This window comes from Schistocerca cancellata, chromosome 1 (assembly GCF_023864275.1).
Source record: "Schistocerca cancellata isolate TAMUIC-IGC-003103 chromosome 1, iqSchCanc2.1, whole genome shotgun sequence".
Lineage (NCBI taxonomy): Eukaryota > Metazoa > Arthropoda > Insecta > Orthoptera > Acrididae > Schistocerca > Schistocerca cancellata.
In genome coordinates this window covers 131633058-131640208 of record NC_064626.1, presented here as the reverse complement: position 1 = coordinate 131640208, position 7151 = coordinate 131633058, and the positions used below count along the sequence as shown (strand labels likewise).

The window sequence follows — 7151 nt, the reverse complement described above, 5'->3', positions numbered from 1 at the left end:
GGCGCTCTGCATCGCGGTGTAGCTTGCTCGCCAGGTTTCCAGAGGGTGCGTTTCTGGATGAGGTATCGAATATATTGCTTCCCCCTACTTATACCTCCCGAGGAGATCACGAATGTAAAATTAGAGAGATTAGAGCGCGCACAGAGGCTTTCAGACAGTCGTTCTTCCCGCGAACCATACGCGACTGGAACAGGAAAGGGAGGTAATGACAGTGGCACGTAAAGTGCCCTCCGCCACACACCGTTGGGTGGCTCGCGGAGTATAAATGTAGATGTAGATGTAGAGTTCGAGTGTGGCGCAGATCTCACGAACCCATGCAAACAAGTTGTCAACAACGCCCTGTGCAAGCTGGTGGTGGCATCATAAGGGTGTGGGCTGTGTTTATATGGAATGTACTGGGTCCTCTGGTGCAAGTGAACCAATCATTGACTGGAAACGGTTATGTTCGCTTACTTGTATACCAATTGCAGCCATTCACGGACTTCATGTCCCAAACAACTATGCTATGTCACCCGACTGGTTTGAAAGACATTCTGGACCTTTCGAGCTAATGATTTGGCTATCTATATCGCCCAGCATGAAACCTATCGAACATTTATGGAACATAATCGAGCGGTTAGATCGTCCACGACATCTTGCGCTCTCAACACTTCTGTGATTATGGAAAGCTATAGGCAGGATATCTCAGTATTTCTGCCGGGGTTTCCAACCACTTGTTGAGTCCATGCCACGTCGAGTTGCTGTACTATGCCGAGAAAAAGAAGGTCCAACAAGATGTTAGGGGGTACCCCATGACGTTTGTCACCTCAGCATACACTGGCTGACAACAAAGAAAGAGAAAAATTGAGCACCGAAAAGGGGAGGAGTTAGCGAAATGAAACCTCACATCTTGAGATGGTGTGATGTTATTTCCGTCGGTAGAAAACAGAGTGATAATAGCCAAGAACTATACAGTGTGAGCTCTCTTACCAGTATGACTTTGTACCATTTCTGGCCTAGATACAAGAACGGATTTGCGTGATATCCTGGGTACTGACAAATAAGAAGGGGTACCTCAACATTACGCCGAACGTTCATACGAACACACACCATTTATGAACGAGAATTGTCCTGTTGGGAACAGGCACCACGATACTGTCGCAAGACAGGTAACATATGGTGTGGCCGAGCGGCTCTAGGCGCTTCAGCCTGGAACCGCGCGACCGCTACGGTCGCAGGTTCGAATCCTGTCTAGGGCATGGATGTGTGTGATGTCCTTGGGTTAGTTAGGTTTAAGTAGTTCTAAGTTCTAGGCGACTGATGACCTAAGATGTTAAGACCGATAGTGCTCAGAGCCATTTGAATATGAGGACGCAGGATGTCTGTGACGTATCGTTGTACCATCTGACCCTCAGTCACCTCGAGCCGTGAGCTTATAGCCATTCCCCCGATGGCTTCGCATACCATGACACCAGGAGTAACTCCGCTGTTCTCTCCGAAACGTTGGAAGGATGGCACCTCTCCCCATTCTCGCCGACGATGGTCACCCAGGGTAGTACAGAACGGCGTGAGGCAGTTCTGCAGCGGCTCACGCCTACCGGTTAGGGCACCCTTCCAAACGCAGCTGTTCGTGTTGTGGCGTTAACGGCAGCCCTTGCGCAGAACGGTAATTCCCTGGTCCAGTTGCTGATTATCACCTACCAGAGGTGCGGGATGACGTATAATGTTACAGGTGCTGATATGAAGGGGTTACGATGTGCTTGGTGCACAATACGGCGATCCTCCGTTGTGGTGGTCACCCATGATCGGCCGAAAGCTTGGCAATAAGTATCCCTGTCTTCATATTCCCTTTGAGCCCGACATAAGACTTCTGTCACACTAGGGTATCCGAAAAGTGTGGGTATTGCCCGAATCGAGTAGCCGGCCAAATGAAGATCACCAAGGAGGTCCGAAACTTCCTGGCAGATTAAAACTGTGTGCCCGACCGAGACTCGAACTCGGGACCTTTGCCTTTCGCGGGCAAGCGCTCTACCAACTGAGCTACCGAAGCACGACTCACGCCCGGTACTCACAGCTTTACTTCTGCCAGTATCTCGTCTCCTACCTTCCAAACTTTACAGAAGCTCTCCTGCGAACCTTGCAGAACTAGCACTCCTGAAAGAAAGGATATAGCGGAGACATGGCTTAGCCACAGCCTGGGGGATGTTTCCAGAATGAGATTTTCACTCTGCAGCGGAGTGTGCGTTGATATGAAACTTCCTGGCAGATTAAAACTGTGTGCCCGACCGAGACTCGAACGCGGGACCTTTGCCTTTCGCGGGCAAGCGCTCTACCAACTGAGCTACCGAAGCACGACTCACGCCCGGTACTCACAGCTTTACTTCTGCCAGTATCTCGTCTCCTACCTTCCAAACTTTACAGAAGCTCTCCTGCGAACCTTGCAGAACTAGCACTCCTGAAAGAAAGGATATAGCGGAGACATGGCTTAGCCACAGCCTGGGGGATGTTTCCAGAATGAGATTTTCACTCTGCAGCGGAGTGTGCGCTGATATGATAAGTGCTTCGGTAGCTCAGTTGGTAGAGCGCTTGCCCGCGAAAGGCAAAGGTCCCGAGTTCGAGTCTCGGTCGGGAACACAGTTTTAATCTGCCAGGAAGTTTCATATCAGTGCACACTCCGCTGCAGAGTGAAAATCTCATTCACCAAGGAGTTCCGTTTCAAACTCTGTTAGGTACTGATAACGCCGTCTCATACGAGTACGCGGCATCTACGTGTCGTTCACAGTGTTCACGCAACATCTGACGCTGTTCACTTCCATCATATACCCTACCAGGCCTGACACTAATGCTATGGTAGGCGTTCTATCAGCACAGATATTTGGAACTCTAATAATTTACATAACCGGTGCTTATGTGTACATGGGCGAAGTTCCATTGACGTCCGACCATATCTTCTGTGTGCGTCATTGTTTCCTTTTTCTTTTACTAGGCAATGTATTCTGTATAATAAATACGAGCAGAAAACAGTCATATTGCAGCTAATCTCGAAGGCCTTCAAGCTACCTAGTAAACTTTATCAAACAGTTTTTGAATAAATCACACGTCGGGATAGTTAGGAATTAAAATATCTTTTCCGTGTAATAGACAGATAAGCATTCCTTCTTCTGACGCGGTCAGTCCATAAAATGCGCCACTGTGTTATACTTTACTATCAGGATGCAGGTATGTATGTATGAATGCAGCTACTCGAGAGACGTAATACTGGCGAAGTGTGTATTTGCGGCCGTAGGTATAACCCTCTGCAGCTGACAGTAAAGAGCGTATTACTCGTAAAATTTTATGCAGTTCGTATGGAGTCGTGCATAAAACTAGTCGTTCCCCCGTATGCAATAACGACATATAGAAGAACGGTCTGTTGTTAAGCTATGCATGCGTCATGATCTCAGTAACCGTCAGACGGTATGAAGTTCGGCAACTGGAACAAGAGATGCCGCATTCGCTGCGACACGATAAACTACAGCGGTTCCCCGAAGTTCCTAAGCCCACGCAAGCAACACGCGACATTGCGTTTCAAGCCATCGATAAAGCGGGTATAATGTATTCCACAGCAACCAGTACGGTAGTTACGTTATTCCTCTAAAAACACGCGATACGTGGACAGATAAGACATGATAAACGTATCTTTCAGAGAAATAGCTCTTACTTGATGGACGTTAGTATCAGTCTCTTCATTTTAGCGTCTTGGTTAGCATTCGACATTCGATTTCTTTGTCGAAGCAGGGCAGTAAAATATGAGAACATTAATTACATTGTCTCACATACCTTAAATGTCCCAATCGTACATTTATTTAGCCTCTGTCGCCGTCACTGAGCTGTTTTGCCGCCTATTAATTGCACTCATATGTATAGTTTAACATATAATGCTGTCGAACGATTTTTGTAGTTGGAGATAGAATAGGTCACGGCTCTTCCACATGGACGAAACTTTCATTCCATTAATCACTTCGTATTTCTCAGAACTGTCAGCCGTAGCCTACAGAATTATGATTAGTAATTAGGAACAATGTGCTTACTAATCGTCCAGCTCCACTTCTTTACGACACTGACGACGTATTCACTTTTAATCAGTCATCAAAGCGTGTAGGCAATGTCATATATCAGTGAACTCGGCCATCTGTTGGCAAGCAAACTTGTGCTACAGTGGCCACGTGTTTTATTCGAGAACGTGTCTTACCGTTTCCAGTTTCCAAAATATCTAATAATCAGGAAAGAGAATAAATAGCTTGCATAATTATAGCCTTGTTAGCTCTGAGACCTTATGCGCTCTAATTTTCTTCGTCCGCAGTGAAAGTGGAACAGGCAATCTATGAGTCGAATCCGGATATGGAGGCTCCTGTTATAAGAGGAGTATTAGGTAAAGGTAGAAAACTGAATCCAAATTCGCTTTGTTTACTGTCTAGAAGCTTGGTGGTGACGATTTCACAATCTTCTCTTTTCTGAGTCATCAGTCTTCTGACTGGTTTGATCAGCTTGGCCACGAATTCTTCTCGTGCGCGAACCTCTTCAACTCACAGTAGCAATCGCACGGTGTGTCCTCAGTTGTTCCCTGCATGTCTTTCCCTACAGTTTTCGCCGTTCCGTCTAAATACTATGGAAGTTATTTCCTAGCACCTTGACACATGTCCTGTTATCCTGTCCCCTCTTCTTGCTTTCCACACATTCTTTTCTTAGCCGATTCTGCGGAAAACGTCTTCATTCCTTGTCTTTTCAGTTCTTCTGTAAAGTTCTTCTGTAGCACCACACTTCAGACGCTTTGATTCGCGTCCGTTCTGGTTTTCCCACTGCCCACGATTCATTACCATGCAATTCTGTGCTCCAGACGTCCATTGTCAGAAATGTCTTCCTCAAATTAAATCCATTTTTTTTAATACTGTTTGTCGTTGGTATTCTCCCATGTTTCATCAGTTGTGTGTTATTTTGCTTCCAACATAACAGAATTCCTCAAATTCATCTACTACGTTATCACCAATTCCATTGTTAAGTCCCTCGTTCTCATTTCTGCTACGTCTCATTACTTTCGTCTTTCTTCAATTTATCCTCAAACCATACTATACGCTCATTAGACCTTCATTTCATTTAACAGATTCTGTCATTCATCTTCACTTTTACTGAATATATCATTGTCATCAGCGAATCTTATCACTGATTTCAAATGATTCAAATGGTTCTGAGCACTATGGGACTTAACATCTGAGGTCATCAGTCACCTAGAGCTTAGAACTACTTAAACCTAACTAACCTAAGGGCATCACACACATCCATGCCTGAGGCAGGATTTGAACCTGCGACCGTAGCGGTCGCACGATTCATCATTGGTTTTCTTCCAACCTGAAATTTAGTTTTACTCTTGCAAGTTTCATTTATTTCCGTCTTTGCTTCTTCGATGTATAGATTAAACACTAGAGGCGAAACACTCCATCCCTGTCTCACACCCTTTCTAATCCGACCAATTCTTTCTTGGTCTTCCAATCTTATTGTTCACTATTGGTTCTTGTACATATTGGATATCATTCATTTTACCTGTGAGTTATTCGCATTTTTCTCAGATTTTCGAACATTTTGCTCTATTTTAAATTATCAGCCGATTTTTCTGGATCGACGAATTCCATTAACGTGTCTTGACTTTTCTTCAGCCCCGCTTCAATTATCAACATCAACGTCAGAGCTGTCTCTTTGGTTCTTTACCTTTCTTAAAGCCAAAATGACAGTCATCAATCTTCTTTCTAATTCTTATGTACACTGAAATGCCAAAGAAACTGCTACACCTGCCAAATATCGTGTAGGGCCCACGCAAGCAGGCAGAAGTGCCGCAACACGACGTGGCATGGACTCGACTAACGTCTGAAGTAGTGCTGGAGGGAACTGACATCATGAATCCTGCAGCGCTGTCCACAAATCCACAACAGTACAAGGGGGTGGAGATCTCTTCTGAACAGCACGATGCAAGGCATTCCAGATATGTTCAATAACTTGCATGTCTGGGAGCAGTAACCGATCTAACAACTGCACCAGACGCTTGTTGTTTTATATAAGCATTGCCGACCACGGCGCCGTATTCTACCTCTTTACGTATCTCTGTATTTGAGTAAGCATGGCTATACCAGTGTCTTTGGCGCTTCATTGGTTACTATTCTTGTCAGTAGCTTGAATGCATATAACGTTAAGCTGACTGACTGATAGTTTTGGCACTTTTCAAGTCTTTAGAATTTTGAGGATGACGTTTTTCCGAACGTCTGATGGCACGTAGCCAGTCTCATAAATTCGGTACACCGTCTTGATTAGTTGTTTGGTTACCGTTTCCCGCAATGATCCTAGAAATCGAAATTGAATGTTATCCATCCATTCTGTCTTATTTGATCACAAGTCTGTCAAAGCTCTCTGAAACTCTGACTCTAATACTGGATCCCCTGTGTCTTTCACATGCATTCCAGTTTCTTCATAACGTCATCTGGCAAGTCTTCTTCCGCACTGAGGCCTTCAGCGCACTCTTTCCAGCTATCCGCTGTCCCCTCTGCTTTTAAATGTAGAGTATTACCATCCTTGCTTTTAATATCACCGTAGATTGTTTTGACTTTTCTCTACGGTGAGATTTCTTTTTCGATTTCTTCGCAATTTTCCTGCAGCAGTTTCGCTTTGGCTGCTCTACGCTTTCTATTTTTTGCATTCGTAAGTGGTTTATTTTGCTATATTCCTGTCATTCTCTCATCATTTTCGAACTTCCTTCTTTTGTTGATCACCTGAATTACTTCTTGTGTTAGCCGGCCGGGTGGCCGAGCGGTTCTAGGCGCTACGGTCGCAGGTTCGAATCCTGCCTCGGGCGTGCATGTGTGTGATGTCCTTAGGTTAGTTAGGTTTAAGTAGTTCTAGGTTCTAGGGGACTGATGACCTCGGAAGTTAAGCCCCATAGTGCTCAGAGCCATTTGAACCAACTCCTTGTGTTACCCTGGGTTTCTCCGCATATACCTTCTTTCTACCTGTGTTTATCTCTCCAACATCTGTGACTGACCCTTTTAGATGGTCATGAGGCCCGACCTCTGAAATGTTCAGTAGCTCACTCTCTGTCCAGCTTTCCTAACCACAAAATATCCTACTCCAATTGTAACATTTCCTGCTAC

At 45.1% G+C, this 7151-nt stretch overlaps 2 non-coding genes across 2 annotated transcripts; one reads left to right on the top strand and one right to left on the bottom strand.

The window, feature by feature from the left end:
* Positions 1–1955: 1955 nt before the first annotated feature.
* Positions 1956–2030, bottom strand: Trnas-cga (transfer RNA serine (anticodon CGA)). Its single transcript has one exon. It is a non-coding gene; the product is annotated as a tRNA-Ser (tRNA).
* A 508-nt stretch (positions 2031–2538) lies between these two features.
* Trnas-cga (transfer RNA serine (anticodon CGA)) lies at positions 2539–2613 on the top strand. Its single transcript has one exon. It is a non-coding gene; the product is annotated as a tRNA-Ser (tRNA).
* The last annotated feature ends 4538 nt before the right edge of the window (positions 2614–7151 follow it).